General features: G+C 39.4%; 1 protein-coding gene across 1 annotated transcript in view; it reads left to right on the top strand.

The window, feature by feature from the left end:
- Positions 1 to 23,368, top strand: part of LOC149197041 (putative UPF0481 protein At3g02645) — an 85,303-nt gene extending 61,935 nt beyond the window's left edge. The window contains exon 3 of the transcript XR_016254165.1: positions 23,182 to 23,368. The gene's annotated coding sequence lies outside the window, so the exon portion shown is untranslated. The remainder of the gene's footprint in view (positions 1 to 23,181) is intronic.
- The last annotated feature ends 646 nt before the right edge of the window (positions 23,369 to 24,014 follow it).

Genomic DNA, 24,014 nt, shown 5'->3' with positions numbered 1-24,014 from the left:
ATAAGAAAGAGGGGTTGTACAAGTCATACATAAGAAGTGCATTCCAAAAAAACCCAAATCAATTTTTTGGATGTCGATAACCTTACTTCATTGTTGAGCACTCTCAATCTTTCCTATAACAGCCTTTCGACCCAAATTCTTCGAACTCTCCGTAAGTTGCCTCTAACTGTTTTCACTGTATTGTCTTGTATGAAGAATTTCATTTGCATTTGTGAGAATCACTAGTTGTAATTATATGTGTATTTTCTGATGTGTACGTATTTAAGGTTGAAACTGTCTTTTGAATCTGTGCATAATTGCATGATTGTCTATTGAAAATGTAACAAGAAAATCCTAATTTATTTTTCCCTTAACCTAAATTAGGAGAAAATTGTAATTCCAGATCATAAGACAACTTATATGAGTTAACTAAGTTAGTTTGACTTAGTTGGTTTAGTTAATTCGAATTGAGGGCCTTACTTGAGTCGAGTGGTTCCTAAATTTTAGGAACCTAGGTTGAGTTTAATTTGAGTTGTAATAAATTAATTCAGTTAAACTGAGTTAAAGTGAGTTAAAATAGTTCCAACTGTTGGAGGAACTAGTGGGAGGTATAGTAGTGGGCGTGTACTCGGCGTTCAACTAGTTAACTGATAAATAAGACATAATTAGCTCATGTGTGCATAAAATACGAGTTACCCATGTCAAATTGGAGTTCAAGGGATGTGTATTATCAGTTGTATAATTATCCAAGTTGTACATGTGGTGCAAGTAGTCAAAGAAGGGCCTATAGGGATTGCGCAGTTTAGTATGGGGATTTCCTTAATTAATAGGGGGCTAATTCCTTAAGAAACAACACAAGGTAATAGGAGCTTGGCAGGGAACACAATTGGCTAAGTATTGGCCAGAGACAGTGTGTGAGGCAGTGAGATAGATTATACTTGTGCAAAGATTGTTCAAGCTTGAAGAAGCATTGTATTTCTTCTCTATTATTTGATTAATGTAATACATATAGGAAGGAGTTTTGAGCAGTGAATTACCTTTAGATATATCCTTGTGTTACGCGTGTTAATTGATTCATGTCACATGTTTTTGATGTTGCTTCTCAATCGTGAATTTATTTCTACATATGAGTGGAATAGATTTGAGTCTTATGTTTTAGAACATTACATGAGCACTATTGAATCTACAATTAATTTCTACACAATATCAGAGTTATATTCATACTAGAGAAGAGAATTAGAAGTTATCTTTGTAGGGAACGAGATTGCAAATCTATTCTTCAAAGCTATGAGGATGAAATTCTATGGTCTAAGGCTCAAGTATGCCCTTGAGGGTAGCTCAAATTATATTGCTTGGAAGGATCGTTTGGAAGCAGTCATGGAAGATAATGAGCTGAAGGAATTTTTGATAATGATGTTCCTAAACCAGCATCAGTTGATGCTCAAAATCTAGCAGATTGGAAAAATAGTGTAGCAAAGGCGAGTAGGGTCATATTGAAGGGAGTACAAGACCATATTATCTCCAATATCCACGAGAAAGAAACTTCACATGCAATGTGGAAGATATTGACATAATTTTTTTAGAACAGTGGTGACCATAGGAAGCTGGCACTCAAAGATAAGAAATATAAAAATGCAGAAGGGTGACAAATACCACGGTACCTAGGTAGGTTCACACAATGTTGTGATGAAATTGGGAGTGTTGGTGTTAAGGTTGTAGAAGATGATCTGGTAAACCTAGCACTTCTAGGCCTTCCCAAGAGCTGGCACAACTACTAGGATTCGGTCAATGGAAGGGAGAAGCTACCAAAATGGGAAATATTATCATCAGATTTGGTACAATAAGAGTTTAGGTGGAACACTAGAGACAGGACTTCATTCAAGGTTCAAGATGAGGAGAAATGTGCCTTGGCTAGAAAGGAGAAGAAAGGGAAGAAATTCCAATCCAAAGGAGATTCTGGTCAGGTGGGCAATAAGAAAGACTTGTCGAATATTAAATGTTTTCATTGTAATGAGCTGGGACACTATGCCATGAAGTTTCTGCATAAGAAGGTCGACAAGAAGCCCTCAGGAGGAGAAGCAGGTGAAGCTCTAGCTTCACAATTCGAGTTGGATTTCACCCTCATTACATGCACAATGGCATCAGTGATGGATAGTGTGTGGTATCTATATAGTGGACCCTCATTCCATATGACATGAAACAAATAATTTTTCAGTGAATTGGAGGAGAAGGACCTCCAAATGCATATCGAGATAGGAGATGATGGAAGGTATAGCATGACTAATATTGGTATGGTTACATTTCAAAGGGAGTATGGTTCTCCTCTCACATTAAAAGATATCATGTATATTCCGGGTCTAAAGAATAATTTAGTTTCAATTTCTATGTTAGAAGATTGTTGCTACGATGTGATATTTATAAAAGGAGAGGATTTTCTTCATCACAACGCCACGGGACAATTGAAGCAGATTGGGGTTCAGGTGAACAACCTCTACAAATTAGATGTAGAAGACTTTTGAGCATGAAAGGAGAGAAGGTGCAAATCCGAGACATCAGTGAATTATGACATAGGAGACTTGGCCATTATCACCATGGAGCATTGAAGATCATGCAGGAGATTTCTACAGGACTTCCCAAGGGTGCACTAGACAAGTGAGATACATGCAAAGGGTGTACACTAGGGAAGTACACCAAAGCCACATTTCATGATAAGGAAAGTAGAGCGCAAGAAGTATTTGAAAGATTTCACTCAGATATGTGTGGACCTTTCTCGACAGCCTCTATGACCAAGCACAAGTATTATGTTATCTTTGTAGATGATTTCTCACGTAAGTGATGGATTTTCTTCATGTAGAACAAAGACCAGACATTCTCCAAATTTTGTGAATTTAGAGTACTTGTTGAGAAATACACTGATAGTAAAGTCAAGGCTCTCAGGAGAAATAATGGTGGTGAATATGTTTCGAATGAGTTCAAGAACTTATGTAAAAAAGAAGGCATTCGGTGGGAGTTAATAACACCCCATAACCCACAACAGAATGGGGTGGCTGAGAGGAAGAACAAAAGTATTATGAAAGCTACACGAGCGATGTTTTAGGTTTTAACCCCATACAGAAATTACCTGGATACGAATTCTAAGAACAAAAAATAAACAAATGCAAGAGCATAACACATAAAACACATATACATAGAGATTTTCCCCTAGATCCCAAAACCGGGACTACCGGCTTGATTTTTCATTTTCGCTCCTTTCAATGTTACAATACATATTTATACATGCTGAAGCATCCAATACCATGGACCGAAAACCATCGCATCCAAAACCATGTGTGAAAGTCATGCACAAAACCATACGTGGGTACGCCCAACCTAACATAGGGTCCAAAACCAAAATTTTCTTGGGCGCTGCCCTAGACCCCATAAAGTGGAGTTACCTGCACCCCTCAAACCCCCTGTGACCCCCCCCCGCTACACAATCGGTGCAACAAAGAGGGGGCTCTGTGCCCCTTCTAACCCCTTGATTAACTACGTCAGCTAGTTGTGGAAAGAATATAACACAACCCAACATTCTCCCACTTGTTGTTTTCTTTCCAAGAGGGCCACAAGAGAGCTTAGTCATTTATCTAGCACTGCAACGTCCATTGTTTCTCTACACCAAGAGAACTTCTCAGAGCTCATAGATTTTGTTAATGCATCTGCAGTATTCTTCAAAGTGTCCACCTTTACCAGCAGGAAACCTTTTTGTCTTCTATCATATCCCTCACAAAGTGATACTGAACATCAATGTGTTTTGTCTTTGAATGATATGCAGGGTTCTTTGCCAAGAAAATTGCACTTTGGCTGTCATAGTCTATCCTTATATCTCCCTATACTAACCCCATACTTGAACACAATCTCTCCAACCAAACTGCTTCCTTACTTGCATGAGTGGCTGCCATGTATTCTACCTCTGTAGTTGATAGTGCCACTACAGATTGTTTCTTACTCATCCAACTGACTGCACCTCCAAATAGGTTAAACACATACCCACTTGTAGATCTTCTCTGATCCAGATCTCTAGCCCAGTATGCATCAACAAAGCCACAAATATCCAACACTGTGTCCAATCCTAGCCTTCCTTGGTAGCACAAACCATAATTACTAGTGCCATGCCAATACCTAAAAACTCGCTTCACTGTTGTCCAGTGCTCACTTCACTGTGGTTTTGACATAAACCTGCTCAATACTCCCACTGCATGTGCAATGTCTGGTCTAGTACAGACCATTGCATACATCAGACTACTGACTGCACTTGCATATGGAACATGCGACATGTCCTCTTCCTCTTCTTGTGTCTTGGGACACTGTTTAGCAAATAACTTCACACCTATAGGAATAGGAACCTTCCCCGGTTTACTATCCTGCATATTAAACCTCTGTAGTATTGTCTCGACATACTTCCTCTGGTTTAACCAAAGCTTCCTCTTTTCCCAATCTCTTTTAATTTCCATGCCCAAAATATAGTTTGCAGCACCAAGATCTTTCATGTCGAATTTGGAGGACAATTGGGTCTTAAAATCCTGAATAATTTCTTTGTCATTTCCAACCAACAACATATCATCCACATACAAGACCAAATAAATAACATGGTCACCAATTAATTTAAAATACTGTCTACTTCTGGTGAAGCCAAGTCCCCGTATAAATGTATCAAATTTTTGATACCACATTCTTGGTGACTATTTTAACACATACAGAGACTTCTTTAACTTGCATACCAGTTCTTTCTTACCCTTCACCACAAAGCCTTCAGGTTGCTTCATGTAGATCTCCTCTTCCAGATCCCCATGAAGAAATGTTGTCTTCACATCCATCTGTTCTACCTCAAAATCAAAAGCAGCGGGAACAGACAAAATTAATCTAATAGAAGTTACCTTGGCAACAGGAGAAAAAATACCACCAAAATCAATTCCCGGCACTTGGGAATAACCATTTGCTACCAACCAAGCTTTGTATTTCTCCACCTTTCCTTCTACATTTGTCTTCTTCTTGAACAACCATTTGCTTCCAATGGGTTTCCTTCTAGCCGGCAACTCCACCAGATCCCAAGCCTCATTTTTGTGCAAAGATGCCATTTCATCAACCATGGCCTCTTTCCATAGTTTTCCATCCTCTGAATCTACTGCTTCCTTCACAGTTATGGGATCATCATTAGTAATAGATAAATCAAAATTCAAACAAAAAGCAGATGAACTTTACCTTTCTAGCTGCCTTCTTTCTCGGACTAATCTTCTCACACCCAGAGTTTGTGGCTCTTCATCTTCTGATTCCTCCTCTGTTGTAGAGTATGATTCTTCCTCCTTTAGCTCAAACTCTATCTTCTCAGGTTCCTTTGGTTGGACTTCATGTTTAATAACATCTTTCACCTCTCTAAACACCACATCTCAACTGTACACAACCTTCCTTGTTACTGGGTTCCAAATTTTATAACCCTTTAAACCATCCTTATACCTAATAAAGATGCACTTTTCAGATTTACTATCAACTTCGTTCATTTCTCCTTTGGAACATGTACATATGCATCACATCCAAATACCCTCAAATGTGAAAGAAAGAGTTTCTTACCAGTCCATACCTCTTGTGCAATTTTATCCTCCAACGCTGATGAAGGTGATCTGTTGACCAGGTAACATGCTGTCTCCACCGCCTCTGACCAGAATTCTTGTCCTAACCCGACACCACTAAGCATGCTTCTTGCCCTTTCCATCAATGTCTTGTTCATTCTTTTTGAAACTCCATTTTTCTGAGGTGTATATGGAGTAGTCTTCTACCATGATATACCACACTTCTTACAGAATTCTTAAAATTCCTTACTGCAAAACTCTCCACTATTATCTGTCCTCAACACCTTTATCTTCTTCTCTGTCTAGTTTTCCAACAGAGCCTTAAATTCTTTAAACCTGTCAAAGACTTTAGATTTCTGGTTAAGGAAATATATCCATGTATTCCTTGAGAAGTCATCAAAGAATGATACATAGTACACAGACTTACCCAGTGATGGAACCTTCATAGTTCCAAACACATCATTGTGCACAAGCTCTAATATCTGTTTCTCCCTCTTACCACAAGAGGGGAAACTCACCCAATTTTGCTTCCCATATACACAATTTTTACATAAATTAAAATCCAAAGAGCTATTACTCATACCTTCTACCATACCTTTACCATGAAGTATTCGAAGGCCCTTCTCTCCAATATGTCCAAGCCTTTGATGCCACAACATGGTCTTCTCTCCAGAGACCACTGAATTTTCTGCTCCACTTTCATGAACCACAGAACTGTTGCACCCATCAATAACAGTGCTACCTTGCAGCTTGTACAGAGTTCCAATCCGAACTCCCCACATCAATACCAATGCTCCCCAAACCATTTTGCAAGTATCCTTCTCGAACATTGTTTTTACACCTATATCATCCAGCTTGCTTATGGAAATTAGATTTCTGGCTAATGCAGGAATATGCAGAACACCCGGAAGTGTTCTAACCCTTCCACCTTGCAACTTCAACTTTACTTTTCCACGACCAATGATTCTAGCCTTCCTGTCATCCCCCAAGAAGACATCACCACCATCATATTTCTCATACTCATAGAACCACTCTCTATGGGGAGTGAAGTGAAAGGATGCATTTGAGTCAATCAACCATGCCTCATGATCAACAAGTGTACTTGAAGAAGCCAAGTACACATCCCCACCTTCATCTGAGGTGGTTTTTGCTTCTGCAGAAGGAGCATCATCAGATCCCTTTCCTTTATCAGGAGCTTTAGATTTACAGTCCCTTTCGTAGTTCCCTTCCTTTCCGCATTTCTAGTACACCATCTTTATAGGTTTTCCTGGAGATTTAGATCTCCCTCTAGATTTATATCTCCCACTCGATTACTTATTTTTGTTTCTGTTCTGGGACCGTCCTCGTATAGACAAGGCATCACCATTTTGGCTCTCCATATTTTTCCATCTCATCTCCTTCGTCAACAAGGATGAGACTATTTCATCAAACTGCAAGGTAGTTGCATTGCTACCTATTGCAATAACCAGAGTATCTCATGAATCTGGTAGAGAACACGACAAACTGATGCACTTATCTTCATCTAAATTTTTAATATCAACTTATGCTAACTGACTTAACACAATATTAAATTCTTTCAGATGCTCTGACACCGAGTCTCCATCTTTCATCCTCAGGTTATACAACTTTTTCCATAGGAACAGTTTATTCACCAGAGACTTGGATTGTTACAAAGTCCCTAATTTGTCCCACAAATCCTTCACTGTAGCTTCCCCTGATACATTCAACAATAGTGAATCTGAGACACACAATCGTATTGTGCTCTTTTCCTTCCGATCCAACTTCTTCCAATCTTCATCCGACACTCCTGTTGGTTTAGTACCCGGATCTACCGCGATCCACTGATCTTTATCCACCAACAGATCCTCCATCTTGAGTTTCCACAACTCAAAACTCTGACCATTAAATTTCTCGCTCTCTATCTTTCCACTGCTCGCCATCTTCTTTCACCACCAGAATCGATCCCGTGGATCTCCCACTGAACAGGGTCTACCTGCATACGAATTCTAAGAATAGAAAATAAACAAATGTGAGAGCATAACACATATACACAGAGATTTTCCCCTGGATCCCAAAACCAGGAGTACCAACTTGATTTTTCATTTTTGTTCCTTTCAATGTTACAATGCATATTTATACATGCTGAAGCATCCAATACCAGGGACTAAAAACCATCGTGTCCAAAACCACAGACCGAAAACCATCGTGTCCAAAACCATGGACCGAAAACCATCGTGTCTAAAACCATGTGCGAAAATCATGCACAAAACCATAGGTGGGTCCGCCCAACCTAACATAGGGTCCAAAACCAAAATTTTTGAGGGTGCTGCCCCGGACCCCATAGGCTATGGTAAGGCATTCCTTCTGCAAATTCAACCAGAGTTTGTCGCCCACCTGAAACTTGAGTGGCACCCAATGTTGATCATGTCACTGCTTGTACTTGACATTTGATTTCTCCATAATGTCATGGAACTACTGGTGGATGTGTTGGATGTGCTCAATGAATTTGATTGTCGACTTCAGACTAGACATGAGCTGAATCTACCTGAGTAACTACAAATGGTATGGCCACATGAATGGGACATAATATATGGAATCCCAAGCCCACCTGAAAAGGGTTATGGCCAGTCGATCAGTGGAGAGCTTAGTTATAGTTGTGCTGGACATAGGGGAGGCTCTCATCCCATGTGCATGGATTCTTTGAGTTGTGCATGCGCATAATGCGTACAATCATCTTGTTGATGACCTATGTCTGGCCATCAATTTTGGGATAGAAATTTGTGGACTTAGTGAGCTTGGTGTCTAGCATCGACCAGAGACTGGACCAAAATGTACTAAGGAACCTGCTGTCTCGATATGAGATGATAGATTGTTGGATCCCAAAGTGTAACCATACTCATTCAAAGAAGAGTTTAGCAGTGACTTCTGCTGTGATATTCTTCTTATAAGCCACCATAATGGCCATCTTTGAGAATCTGTCGACGAACACAAAAACATAGTCGTTGCCATGCTTAGTAGAAGGAAAACCTGACATGTAATCCATGGAGATGGATTCCCAAGGTCGACTAGGGGTAGGAAGCAGAGTATAGAGGCCTTGCTTCTTGATGGTCAGTTTGGAAATGGTGCAGGCAGTGTAGGATCTGATGTACTTCTCAACATCCTGTTGAAGATTCATCCAATAGAAATACTTCTGCAGTACTGCCATTATTTTCTCGACCCCGAAATGCCGAGTGACCTGACTATAGTGCGCTTCCGAACTCATCTTGGCACGCTCGCTTGAATGAACACAAAGGTGTCCCAGGTGGCATAACAGTGGATCCTGGAGGTGAAAATATGGAACTTGCTGACCCTCGAAGAGTGTTTGGTATGTGTGGCCGAATTCTAGGTTGCTTTTGTAGAGAAGTGGCCAATCAGAAGTCTCGTGCCCACAAGGGTTGAGCACGGTGGTTAACGCCATGATCAGTGGTTAGCTGAGGTAGTCTGCAACATTATTAGTGTTTCCCTTCTTATACATGATATTCAAATGGAATTGTTGCAGGTATGTAGTCCACTTTTGATGGCGATCATTCTACAACTTCCCTTGAGTCTGTATGAACTGTAGGGGTCAGTGGTCTATGTGGATGACCATTTCCTTCCCCAAAATGTAATGCTCCCATTGTCGGCAGGCCTGCACATTAGAATACATCTTTTTTTTATAAGTGGGATACTTTCAGATTGTCTTTAAAAAAATTTCACTATGATATGCCACTAAATGCCCCTGTTGAGTAAGGACTGCCCCAATAGCATAGTCAGAGGCATCTTTCTCGATCTCAAATGGTTGTTGCAAGTCTGGTAATGTGAGTATTGGTGCAAACTAGAGGCGATGTTTCAACTTTGCGAACACTTTCTGTTGAGATTCAGACCAAAATAATTTTTCTTTCACTCCTCCCTTGGTGACTTGAATCAAGGGCCAAGTGATATGAGAGAACCCCAACGCGAACCCGCAATAGAAATTGGCAAGACCTAGAAAGTTGCGGAGTTCTATCATAGTGGTTGGGCCTAGCCAATCCAGAATGACTTGGATCCTGGCTGGATCCACATGCACCCCCCATTCATCAATAATGTATCCCAGATATTGAGCCCGGGTCATTGCAAAAAGTGCATTTCTCAAAATTACCAGACAACTTGTATTGTTGCAATGTTTAGAGAAACTGTTGGATGTGGTGGAGGTGCTCTTCCCAACTATAACTAAAGATCAAGATGTCATCCAAGTATACCACTACAAATGAGTTGGTGAATGGCCGCAATATGTCATCCATTAGCCTCATGAAGGTTGCAGGAGAATTCGTCAACCTGAAAGGCATAACTAGCCATTTGAAAGGGCCCTCTTTGGCTTTGAAAGCAGTCTTCCACACATCGAAGGGTTTGATTAGTACCTGGTGATATTTGGACTTCAAGTCGATCTTGCTGAAATATTTCCCCCCTTGAGTTGGTCCAGAAGGTCATCAATCTGTGTGATCAGGTACCTACTTTGGACAATGATCTTGTTCAACATCTAATAGTCAATACAGAGTCTCCAAGTCCCATCCTTCTTCTATACCAACATGATCAAGCTCCCACAGGGCGATGAACTCGACCAGATGTGACCCTTCTACAACAACTCCTAAATCTACATCTTGATTTCATCATTCTCCGGAAGAGAGCTGTTAGATGTTGGTCCATTCGACAAGAACACACCTACGATCAGATAGATGGAGTACTTGAACTAACAGTGCAGAGGCACCCCTACGGGGGAGGTCAAGATGTCCTTATACTCCTCCATGACCTTTTCCATATGTTGTTTTCATGCGGAGAGGCCCTATTTTGAGGTTGTGGCCACTGTCTTATTATTTCCATGAGGGGATATCATCATGAAAACAAATTTCCCAATTTTGGGAATGAGCTTGCCGCATTATTTTGCTATAACGAAAGAGATGGCGGTAAGCAGTGCAACCTCCAATATCTTGTACAACTTATTTCCCAAGGTAACAATAACAACGCGAGGTGTTGACTCATACACAACATGTCGCTTCCACAAGTATGGTTGGCCTAATAATACATCACAAACATCAAGAGGAGAAATGTCACATAAAACCTAATTCATGAAGGGCTTGATGTTGTATGGAAGGCGACACTGCTGGCTGATGCGAATATCCTATCCTTGGTGAAGTTATCCGATGGTGTATGGTTGTGGGTGTGTTGTGGTCGGTAAGCCTAGTTGCTTCACGACATCTACTGAAATGAGGTTCTTTTGGCACCCGTTGTCAACAATGAACTGTAGCGGGGAACCCTTTACCCACATCTAGGAGTGGAAGGGGCACTCCTCCTCCTCTGGATATTCGAGTTCCTCCTTCTAGATCTTCATGGTGGCAACGATGGCATTAGGATTCATGTTGATAATCTGCTTCCCTTTTTCATTCCCCTTATCGGGTTCTGACTCAGATTCGGAACATGCATCTGATTCAGAAGCCTTCATCTCGGCCACCAGTGACTGCTTGGATTGACACTCACTTGTGTTGTCAGTGGGGATCTTATGGAGCTCACACCACTTTCCCGTGTCCTTCTTAGGCTTCATGGCATTTTTCTTTGGTTGTGGCTTTGGTGGGTTTTCCTAGGCCGCCCTGCCTTGGCTTTGTCCTTTGTTCTGCGGTTTTGGGGGCACCTTTCCCTTACTTCAGATTCGTAGATCCAAAGTCTCTATTTTTCCATTTAATCTTCTACTCAATCTTGATAACATGTTGGTACATCATGCCGAGTGAGGAGATGTCCAGGAACTCCATCTCATCATAGATGTATCTGTGTAGGCAAATGTGGTACTTGAGTACCAAATGTTTCTCAAAATCCTTGATACCCAACTTCGTGCGAAGGGTATGAAAAACATTGGTAAACTCTGGCATGTCTTGGTCCCTTCCCTGCCACAGCGTGGTCCACTTTATGTATTTATCCTCATAGCTCATGATAGAGTAGTACTTCTCCTTGATGGCATCCTGGAACAAATTCCAAGTGGGTGCAGCTGAAAACAGTGAGAGCGTACTTTCATCCTTCTGCTCACAGTAGGTTTCCCACTAGTCCTTGACGTGGGGGGCGGCTTGAGAAGAGAAAAAGTAATCTTTTCTCAGTTGGAAAAATAATGAACAGAAAAATATCCTTCTAGTAGATTTAACCATTTATCTACAATGTCTGCATCAATTTGGCCCTCAAATATGGGAATGTCAAATTTTACTTGTACCTTAAAAGGAGTGGCACCTCCAAAGTGGCTGTTGAATGTGGATGTGTCGTCGGTGGGCAACCATTGAAGGATCTGGGCAAAGTTATCCATCATCGCATTCCTTTGTTTATCGAAGGCCTCCTCAAGAAATTTTTTGATAGGATCTCCTGCCCCCTCGTCTTTTTGATAGGATTGGGGTTTTTGAGGTTTATCTTGCAAAGGTTCAACCAGATCGAGCCCTAACTCCTTATACCCCGACCTCGTTGGGGACATGAAAAATAGGATCGAGAAAGAGCATAACCCTCTGATACCACTGATCTGAATTTAAACAGGAACACAAAAAATTACAGGTATAACCATAAACGCAAAGATGCAGCAGAAATAAAACTTCATTTCATTTGTATCAAAGAATTGAACTATGCTTACAAACAGAATGGAAATAAGACTAGCTCGGGCGATGGTAGCTTATCTCTGAGAAGAGATGTGGCGGCTACATGCCTCTGACCTATGTTACAATGAGGCTCTAAGTCTTATTTATTATTGAGAAATAATGGAAAACCCTAAACATCCAAAACCCTAATCCTAGGAGATTAAGCACCAAAACTATGGGCCTCGTTTGGGTAAATTGGTACATCAACTTCCCCGGGTCATTACATTGGCATACGATCTTTGTTTAACGTGCACAATACCTCGTTAGAAATATCTATACGAATACTACAACTTTCAAGTCACCAACTTGGTTAATGACCAAAATTGGCCTCAAATTTCACAAAAAACGTTGTTTAGGGCCTCAAAACGGCTCTGGAAGTTCAGAACCCGAAAAAATTCCAACAATAGTAAATTATGCTACAATTAAGGAAACTAAAAAACTTAAAGAAACAATGGTGAGGGTCCAAGTGGAATACGTGGGTGGCCGCCAATATCCACCTGCATCACCGACAAACTATTGCATAATGCTAGAGAGAATGTGGGAGCACCCACATCACAACGTAGGCAGAGGAGGTCACCAGATCAATACGCTGGGTACATGGCTCTGGTGAGTGATCTATTTGAGATAGAACCATCCTTATTGAAGGAAGCAATGTAGAAAAAAGTATGGGTTGATTCCATGGTAGAGGAATATGATTCCATAGTTACAAAAAGTGTTTGGGAAGTGGTCCTGCAACTAGAGAACAAGTTAGTGGTAGGTTCGAGGTGGATCTACAAAGTGAAGCAATGAGAAAATGGAAGCATCGAGAAAGAAAATGCCAGATTTGTGGCCAAAGGGTTTTCTCAAATGGAGGTAATTGATTATGAGGAGACTGTTGCTCCAGTATCAAGGTAATTTTCTATCATATCAATTCTAACACTTGAAGCGCAGATGTGATGGAAGATACATCAAATGGATGTGAGGACATTCCTCAATGGAGTGATTGAGGAGGAGGTTTACATTGAACCAGAAGGATTTTAGACCTTCAAAAGAGAGTCACATGTGTGTAGACTCAAGCGAGCGTTGTATGGACTGAAATAAGCACTCGGTGCTTGGTACACCAAGATCGACAGTTATTTCACCAGGTTTGGCTTCACCAAAAGTGAAGTAGATGCAAACCTTTACCATATTTTTGTTGAAGGAAAATTTTTTATTTTAGTACTATATGTCGATTATTGGATTTTCACCGGTGATGAGAAGTTGATCAAATCTTTCAAAGAGGATCTTGCAAGAGAATTCAAGATGAAGTACATGGGACTCATGCATTATTTCCTTGGTTTGGAAGTATCGCAAGGAGATGGGGAACTATTTGTCTCTTAGGAAAAGTATGCCAATGAGATAATGAAGAAGTTTCGCATGGAAAGTAGCAAACCCATGGACACTGCTCTAGCTTGCACTTGGAGGAAAGAGGATGCCACTTTAGGTGAGGAGGTGGAGGCCACTATTTACATGCAGCTTGTGGGTTCATTCATCTACTTGGTGAACACGACCATACATGTTTTATGCAGTTAACCAACTTAGTCAAACAATTGTTATGCCAACCAAACTATATTGGAAGGCGACCAAACATGTGTTGAAATACCTCAGAGGCACTACTCAGTCTGGTATTTGGTATAGACGAACAAAGGGAGTGAAGCTTCAAGGCTTCATAGATGCAGATTGGACTAGTAGTCCATCAAATCAGAAGAGCACATCAGGAGGAATTTTCAACATCGGGTCAGTAGCAATTTCTTGGTATAGTAGTGATCTAGGTTATCTTTTGTTTATAGATGCATGAAAAGAATTACATAAACAATTTGTAGGTTAACCAAAGAGAAACTTAAATGTGCACATGTGAGAAGAAGAAGAAGAAACACATGAGAAGACAAGAAAACAAGAACTTAATAACGGAGTTCGTCCCTCCTAGACTACGTCTTCCGGCCCTACTTGATCAATGGGGAGGCCTTCATTCATTAAAAATGGCATCAAAAGAAGTTACATTCATCAGTTACAAAAATGGAGCATTATACCTCCATGTTGAAAAATGCCCGAAAATTTTAGATCTCTGTTGGAGAAACTGACACTACCAATGGATTCCTGTCGCCAAGAGGTGCAAAATCCATACAAAACTTGCCCAATTCTGATTCTGGACCAAAATCACCTTCTTGCAAAAACGCTGCTCAAACAAGGTTCCACCAGTGTTTCTCCGCTGCTCAAGGTTCTGCCACCTGGTCTCAAAATCCGTGCCCGTTGATCTCTCCCCCTTGCAAATGGTAAAAAAAATGAGTTTAAATAATTCTGGGAAGATTAAACCATAATGTTGTTATGGTTTATTTTTATCAAAACCCCTTTTAACATAACCACATACCAAAAACAGTATGCCTTTTTAATACATAATATATTTTTTAATTTTCATCGGGGAGTGAGCCCGTACTCCACGGGACCGCACTCATCCAAACCTAAGGGACATGCTTTTACTTTAGGTTGTACGTTGGTTATGTGGGGGCGGTGGGACCACCACGTGGCTGCCCCCAACCACACCATATCTTCATGCAATCTTTACCATATACATTTGCTGCAACCAACCATACGTTGAAAACTTCACCATGGAACTTTGTTGGTTTTCATTGAACATAACCGCCATACATTACAACGGACCTTGGCATACGTTGGTTGGTTTGTTATATGTGTTATATATGTTTTGGTATGGTTATAATTTTTTACCATGTATGGTATAACCATATTATTATATGGTTTTGGTTATTATTACATATATTTTTTAATTTGATTTGGTTTTTGATATAGTTACGTTGATAACTAAAACTGTAGTTATAACCAAAATGTTTTTGTGCAGGTTTAGGAGGCTAATGACAGGATTCCATGTGTCAGCGTTTGATGGGTTGCCATGTGGGTCCCACGTGATGACTGGGATTCCATGTGGCACACTGTGGGCCCCATTTTTCCTCTACCATACCAATTTTTGAAGAGCTCTATCTTTTGCATACGAGCTCGGATTGACAAATCGTTCATGCCATCGCGATCAGGAAGACGAGCCCTCTCAACTGATGCCATCAAATTCTCATTTCAGACATTTTGAATTTCGAGCCATTATCCATCCCCTTGGTGTCTCGAGATCCTCCTAGATCAATCCTCCCCACTGAGGAGCTTTTGGTCCTCCAAAAGCATTAGCACACTGTCAATCCACACTGTCAATCTCCTGCATGCGAAACTGGTACATTCTTGCAATCATGCACACCACACATGACTCAACAACCCCTCCTTGCCAAGAGTTCATAGCACACACTCATTGGCCAAGGATTACATAAAAAGTAATTAATGCCTCAAATACTAATAAGGAAAGGCCAAAATATCATCGTTGCATCTTGAAGTGATGGGAAACACGCCATCATTTTTACATTGCAACGTATGATTTACAATGGTGGCCATAACAAGCTACTACTCCTAAAAAAACCATCTTAACAAAGCAGACCATCGTGACTGGTGCGGATTCATCTGTGGAACATGTTCATCTTTCGGCTCCTTTGGCGATGTTTCTGGAACATGGAGCATCGAACACGTGGTTTGTTGGTGTCCCTCTTTGTTGCAATGACTACAACGATTCTTTCTCCTCCAAACTTTCAGGGCTGCCTTGGGGCGCTTCCCCTTGGTGTTTCTTCAAAAGGTGTTCATGGAGCCCTCACTATTGCTGGATTGTGAGGAAGGAATTTCATCGTTTGTTGTTGGCTGGTTACTAGCTATATTGGTATTTTCCTCCACTTCCTTTCTGGTGTATTCGATTCCTGCATGGTGCGGAAACTCCTTGACTTTGATGGGGTTTATGATGCCTTGGCCTTTGATGCCAAGGCCCTTTCCTTGACATCCCAATTTCTTCATTAGTCTGGATCCAATCCCTATAGTATGTTTTTCAAAAGCAACAAACTCGTCATCATGAAAATCATATGAAATTGGAGAATCGCTTTTTACCTCCCGATAACTATGTTGTGGCTATTCCAAGACCCCATCCTTGGCTTGTAACTTGCATAGCAACCTTTGGTTTTCATCCCTCGCCTCCTGTAGAAGCCTCCTTAGTTCCACATTCTCTGCTTGGATGCGGTGGTTAATTTCTTCAAGTTCTTGGTGTCCTACTGAAGGAAGTGTCCTGGTTGAAATCCTTGATTCATAACCAGAATCAGACCCCAAATCTATGGGTCCTCTTGTCGCGACCCCCAGGGCTGCAAACTTCATCTCATCACCAGAGTCAGACCCCAAGTCAATGGGCCTACCTTGTGCAAATCCTGTAGCTGTGACTTTCTCATCTTCCTCTGACTCGGAATCTTGGCTTTGTTGTATGGTGGCAATGGCCTTCTGTTTCCCATTTCTGTCATTCCTTTCAGGTCTCAGCTCAGGGTATAGCTTCCAACAATTCTCTTCATCATGCCTTTCATTCCCACAATGGGTACAAGAGGGCTTTGCTCCACTTCTCTTGACTACTGCCATTCTCTTTGATTGGTCATCTCTGTCATATTTGCCCCTGTTCTCAATGTGAATGGCCTTTACACTGGCCGCATCAATGGTGGTTGGTTCAAACAATAACAATGAATGTCTAATATAATTATGTAATGATCCAATGTATTTAGTTACAATTTCAGGTGTATCAAGTGCAATACCCAAATTTAGTGCTTGCTTTCTAAATTCTTCTGTAAAACTCTGAACATCCTGACCTTTGCCTTGCCTTAAATACTGCCAGTTCATTAAAGCTTTTTGCATGTAACCCAACGGATAAAATTGTGCTTTTAATGCAGAAATGAAATTAGGCCAAGAGGAATAAAGATTACCCACATCCTTATTGCTTTGTACCTTGCTCTCCCACCAAATGAGAGCGGTGCTGGTTAATCGCAAAGAGGCCAACTGAATCTTTGCTTCATCCTCCACGATCTGCTGAATCCTGCAGTAGATCTCAATCTGCCTAATCCAATTATTAAGCTTTTCTGCATTGCTTTCACCATTGTACATGGGGAGATCAAATTTAACATCTAATTTAAAAAAGGGCTTCTTAGATGTATTTTTTGAATTTCGATTATCATTATGGTGAGAAGAAGAAGAACTTTCACTTGTAGAAGGAGAAGGAGGTGGATCTCCTCCATCACCTCCATGTACTGAACCTTGTCCTTTTGGAGTTTTCCCCTCTGCATTTTCCTGCTTTTCGAGCTTTGAGAACAACTTCTCAACACGATCTACCATCATATAGAAAGTCTTGCGAAAATTGAGCTCCTCCTCATACCGAGCCTCTTCATCTGCCATGTTTCTCCTTCGATGTGCACGCCCTGCCTCGGGATCGAAAGACTGTAATTCTCCTTCACCTCTTCGGAGCCTGTTTCTCGTTAGCATACAAACATGCAATTCACATCTAAAAACACCTGCTCTGATACCACTTGATCCAGGTTATCTTTTGTTTATAGATGCATGAAAAGAATTACATAAACAGTTTGTAGCTTAACCAAAGAGAAACTTAAATGTGCACATGTGAGAAGAAGAAGAAGAAACACATGAGAAGACAAGAAGACAAGAACTTGATAATGGAGTTCGTCCCTCCTGGACTACGTCTTCGGGCCCTGCTTGATCAATGGGGAGGCCTTCATTCATTAAAAATGGCATCAAAAGAAGTTACATTCATCAATTACAAAAATGGAGCATTATACCTCCATGCTGAAAAATGCTCGAAAATTGCAGATCTCTGTTGCAGAAACTGACACTACCAATGGATTCCTGTCGCCAAGAGGTGCAAAATCCATATAAAACTTGCCCAATTCTGAGTCTGGACCAAAATCACCTTCCTGCAAAAACACTGCTCAAACAAGGTTCCACCAGTGTTTCTCCACTGCTCAAGGTTCCACCACCTGGTCTCAAAATCCATGCCCGTTGATCTCTCCCTTGCAAATGGTAAAAAAAATGAGTTTAAATAATTCTGGGCGGATTAAACCATAATGTTTTTATGGTTTATTTTTATCAAAACCCATTTTAACATAACCACATACCAAAAACTATATGCCTTTTTTAATACATAATATATTTTTTAATTTTCATCGGGGAATGGGCCCATACTCCACGGGACCGCACTCACCCCAACCTAAGGAACATGCTTTTACTTTGGGTTGTATGTTGGTTATGTGGGGGACGACAGGACCACCACGTGGCTGCCCCCAACCACACCATATCTTCATGCAATCTTTACCATATACGTTTGTTGCAACCAACCATATGTTGAAAACTTCAACATGGAACTTCGTTGGTTTTCATTGAACATAACCGCCATACGTTACAACAGACCTTGGCATACGTTGGTTGGTTTGTTATATTTGTTATATATGTTTTGGTATGGTTATAACTTTTTACCATGTATGGTATAACCATATTATTATATGGTTTTGGTTATTATTACATATATTTTTTAATTTGATTTGGTTTTTGATATAGTTAAGTGGATAACTATATGAAAACTGCAGTTATAACCAAAATGTTTCTTGTGCAGGTTTAGGAGGCTAATGACGGGATGCCATGTGTCAGCGTTTGATGGGTTGCCATGTGGGTCCCACATGCTGACTAGGATTCCATGTGGCGCACTGTGGGCCCCCTTTTTCCTCTGCCATACCAATCTTTGAAGAGCTCTATCTTTTGCATACAAGCTCGGATTGACAAACCGTTCGCGCCACCGCGATCAAGAAGACGAGCCCTCTCAACTGATGCCATCAAATTCTCCTTTCAACCATTTTTAATTTCGAGCCTTTATCCATCCCCTTGGTGTCTCGAGATCCTCTTGGATCAAGTAGGAAGAAGAGATCAATTGCACTCAGTTTAGCGGAAGTAGAGTACATGGGTGCTAGTCAAGAAAATTGTGAAGTTAGCTAGACGAGGAAGATTCTTATTGGGTTATTTGGTTAGATGATGGATCCTACTATGATTTACTGTGACAATTAGAATTGTATCAAACTCTGTGAAAATCCAATTTTTCATGATCGATCCAAGCATATCGACATCTAGTATCACCATCTATGAGATTGTGTGCAAAGGTAGACTAGGTTGTTGGAATACATTCCTGTAGAGGAACGAGATGCATATATTTTGACAAAGGCATTGCCAAGAAGAAAATTCGATTTCCATAGAGAAAAGATTGGGGTATATGATAATCCCTTTCTTGATCAGAGGGAGTGTTGAAAATGCAACAAGAAAATCTTAATTTAATTTTCCCTTGAATTAAATTAGGAGAAAATTGTAATTCCACATCATAAGACAACTTGTATGAGTTAACTAAGTTAGTTTTACTTTGTTGGTTCAGTTAATTCTAGTTGAGGGCCTAACTTGATCCATGTAGAGTGGTTCCTAAATTTTAGGAACCTAAGTTGAGTTTAATTTGAGTTGTAATAATGTAATTCAATTAAACTGAGTTAAAGTCAGTTAAACTAGTTCCAACTATTGGAGGAACTAGTGGAAGGTATAGTAGTAGGGTGTGTACTAAGTGATCAACGAGTTAACTCATAAATCAAACATAATTAACTCATGCAGGCATGAAATACGAGTTACCCAGTTGAGATTGGAGTTCAAGGTAAGTGTACTATTACTTGTACAATTATCCAAGTTCTACAGATGGTGCATGTAGCCAGAGAAGGGCCTATAGGGATTTCACACTTCAAGATGGAGATTTCCCTAATTAATTGGGGGTTTATTCCTTAACAAATAGAGCAAGAAAATAGGAGCTTAGCAGGCAACAAAATTGGCTAAGTATTGACCAGAGTCATCTTGTGAGGCAGTGAGATAGATTATACTTGTGAAAATATTGTTGAGGCTTGAACAAACATTATATTTCTTCTCTATTTTCTAATTAATGCAATACAGATAGGAAGGGGTTTTGAGCAATGGCTTTCCCCTAGATAGATCCTCATGTTATGTGTGCTAATTAATTCATGTCACATGTTTTTGATGTTGCTTCTCAATCGTGAATTTCTTTACGCATATGACTAGAGTAGATTTGAGTCTTATGTTTTAGAACATTACATGAGTAGTATTAAATCTACAATTAATTTCTACATTGTCGTTTTATCTTCCTTATAGATTGCAGATCATAGGATGGTTCAAAGCTATGTTTGAGAATTGAAAGGGCATCATGGATGATGCTCCTCTCAGATGCACAAAATATTTAATTGGCTCTTTGTGTTGGAAAATGTGGGAAAATTTCATTGTAGAGACAAAATCGAACACCCAAGTCATGAAATCAGTGTGAATTAATTTTAGTTATAATTCTCATTCGAATTAGCATTTAAGCCTCCCGGCCTTTATTAATTTATCTCTTGGTCAAATGATTGTGGATGTTATTTTCAGTATGGTGGTGCATATAAGAAATTCAACCTTCATTGAAACTTCCAAAGAGGCATGAAAATCATGAATTGGGATTCAATTCCTTAAGAATGGTGTCTTATCAGTAAATTCGCCTAACCACAACAAACACCATACATATGGTAAATCCTCCCCACCGTCCTCTACCTTCTCTTTCACTATGGTTCTTTGAGCTTCTGTGGTATCGGCTTGAGGATAAGCAAGGTGAAGGGAAGGTCAAGGGCGACATGATGTTGGTTTTCTGGTTGGGTACTCAAGAAGACGAGTGTTTTCAGAGGCACGAAACTCTGATGCAACAATAGTGCACTTCATGCCAAGGTTAAGTTGGGAAATCTATTGCAGACGATAAATCCAATTTTCCAGTCAAAACACGAGTCCTTTCTGGAATGGGGAGTTTCTTTTTGTGGTAGCGAAGCCATTCGAAGGTCATTTGATTCTTACAATCGATAATTATTTGCGGCTGAATAAGGAAGAAATTATGGGGAGAGTAATGATTCCTTTGAATATCATATGAGACAAACGACTAGATCACAAGACTATGAATCCTCACTGGTTTAGCCTTGAGAAGGGGGGTTTTCCGCAGAAGAACGATAGAAACAACACCATTAAGTTACATAGGGGATGTGGCGACAATGGAAACCTCGCGGTCCATGACTAGGCCTCCCTCCAATGTTGGTAGAAGAAGATTACATAACTAAGTGGGGCATAACAATGGCAACCAATTTCAAGTTTCCACCACCAACCAAATTGAAGAATTCTTCGGCGGTGCAGAGTGACCAGAACGAAGACAATTTACAGATGGGTGATGACCCAATAACTTTCCTTTTTGTACCTTGAGAGATACATTTAAGTAGTTGAATAATATGCTTGAATATTGTCTTAGATCCATTGTTATTATGTGATAATTTTGTAACTTTGTACTTTATTTTACATTTCTCTAAAACTAGATCTGATATTTATGTTTTAAGGCATTAAAATGTGAAAAATAATTGTAATTTTTTTAAATTTTTACCCCCTTTTAGCATAGATGTTGGTGTTCCACAACATTTGCATTTTAGGTTATTCCTTGTCCATCCTTTCATGATCAACAACTTCCATTGTTATAATTGTTTTTCATGTTGCAGGTGTGATTGTACTATGGTTTAGAATGGATTGAGACAATTGTCATATGTACGTGCTGAGTCAAAAGTTTTCATATCATAAACCAGTTAAAGTTGTATTTATAGAAGAGGTTGAAATTCTTAACCGTTGCAAAATGAAAAAGTCATTGATAAGCGTGAGTTCCATAGGTGAAGTAGAAGAATTACTACCCTGAACTAGTTGGGTTGAACATTCATTTGATTAGGTGGCCAATTGTTGATTAGTAGTTATGTTGAACATTCATTTGATTAGGTGGGTAGTTTTTTATTAGAAATTGTTTAGTGATTCTGCCTAAATTCTTCAAAAAAAAAATAATTCTAGCTTGATCCTATTGACCAATGATAATTAGGAAAAACTTATTCTTTGTAAATTGTTTGCATTCATAATCCATAGTTGAATATTCATTTTCTTTTATTCAACAGATATTGATGTCATCTATATATGTGGAGAAAGGATAGTGTTCACAATACATGCATGGTACAAAGAACCTCATACTTTGGGTTGTGGCAAATAAGCGGGAATTAGTCACAAAATATTTTTGTGAGAATAAACCCTTCGAAACATCCATTACTCTGGTGTTAGATATAATTGTAACCATGTTATTTCATCTAGAAAAAGTTTTGTTCCATATAAAAATCATGGTGTATCATTATATATGTTTCTTATATGAATTTACAATATTTACATAATAGTGCCCATTAGGTTGTGAACTTTGATTGGAAAAGTTTTCATTGAGGTTTTGGGAGGATTATCAATTGTTGCTCAAGGCACGAGCCAGGGAACTGAATCTTCTGTGAGTACCAACCAGGTAAAGTGCAACTTCATTTTTCCATATTTGTATGGAGTCCAAAAATATGTAGAATCCAAGCCTTAGTCAAAATGCCGAATAAGCATGTTTCCTGGATTTCCTCTTCATCCATTTCATGAAGTTGTTTAGCATAGAGGAAAGGATTTCATATTAGTTTGTTTGTGTTCTGGCCCATTACTTATCCTGCTTGCAAATACATGGCAAGTAAATGCATGTGTGAGATGAAATCTGACATGAGTGGTGTTTTAATTTGGTTATTCTCATAGGATTACCTATGATAAAAGGATGCCAAGTTCTTATATTTCGAAGTACAAGTGTCTTCACGTAAAGATCTATCCTCTCCAGTGGCCAAGTTTATTTATTTAATACTTGTTGTACTTTGAAATTCTACTAGGAATAATGACTATCTGTATTGTTTCATGATAAGAATGCACATTATTTTGAAGTATAGAAATTTTTTAGAGGCTTGAGAAGTCTGAGTGATGACTATGTACAAATGGGAATAATTCATACGATTATTGTGGAAGATAAAGATTTTAGATAGTTTTCAATTTTGGAATGAAAAAACTGTGTACTTTCTCTATCTCAGGGGCGAAGAGAAAACATTATTTGGACTCATGTTGTGGCTATGTGAACTTATACGTCAACAATATTAGCAATTTGGACATGTTGGAGCACATGGCTAAGTTAATAATGTACCATAAAACAGAACTGATTCTCCAATTCATATATGCAAACCTTTGGTTTGTGAATATGAAAAGCCTATGGCAATTGCTCAGTAGGTAGTTGGATCTACAGAACTTGGTGGATTAAAGCTACTGCTAAGGTCTGTAGCCTTAATTTGTGATTAAACCTTTTGTAAACTGAGAACTTAGAAAGGACATATTTTTTATCTCCAAGTCTTTACATAGTGTTCTTCTTTCAATTTTGCTTGCAGCATAAGTTAATGCATCTATCAGAGAACATGGTTCCCATCAACCCATACATGATTATGCTTTCTCATACCTTTGCACAAAAGAGATGAAGCTTGTTCTTCAACAATGCTTGTGTTTTACTATTTCCATATCAAGCATGGTAACTTGATCCTAGACGATGACCAAGTTGCATGGTATTCTTAATTTGTGAAACAAAATCCTTTTATGGCTCGATGAATGTTTTCAAATGACCATGTTTTATTTATCTTTGTAAATAGATAAAAGAAGCTCCTCTAAAAGAAAAAGAAGTAAAAAGTAAAGTTAAAAACATGCCCATTAATTTGATCCATTCAAGGTTAACAAACAAAAATCATGAAAAATTCAAAATAAATTAATTCAAAGTAGATTGATTTAGAAATGATAGAAATTAATTCAAAATAAATTAATTTACATAATTCAAAATATTAATCGAGAAATTACACAAAGTTATTAAGATTTAAGTTATCAT

Source organism: Pinus tabuliformis, chromosome 2_2 (assembly GCF_031772625.1).
Source record: "Pinus tabuliformis cultivar Carrire ecotype Pingquan chromosome 2_2, CPIR1, whole genome shotgun sequence".
In the NCBI taxonomy this organism is placed as follows: domain Eukaryota; kingdom Viridiplantae; phylum Streptophyta; class Pinopsida; order Pinales; family Pinaceae; genus Pinus; species Pinus tabuliformis.
The sequence above is the reverse complement of the archived record's forward strand: the minus strand, read 5'-3'. Positions and strand labels throughout refer to the sequence as shown.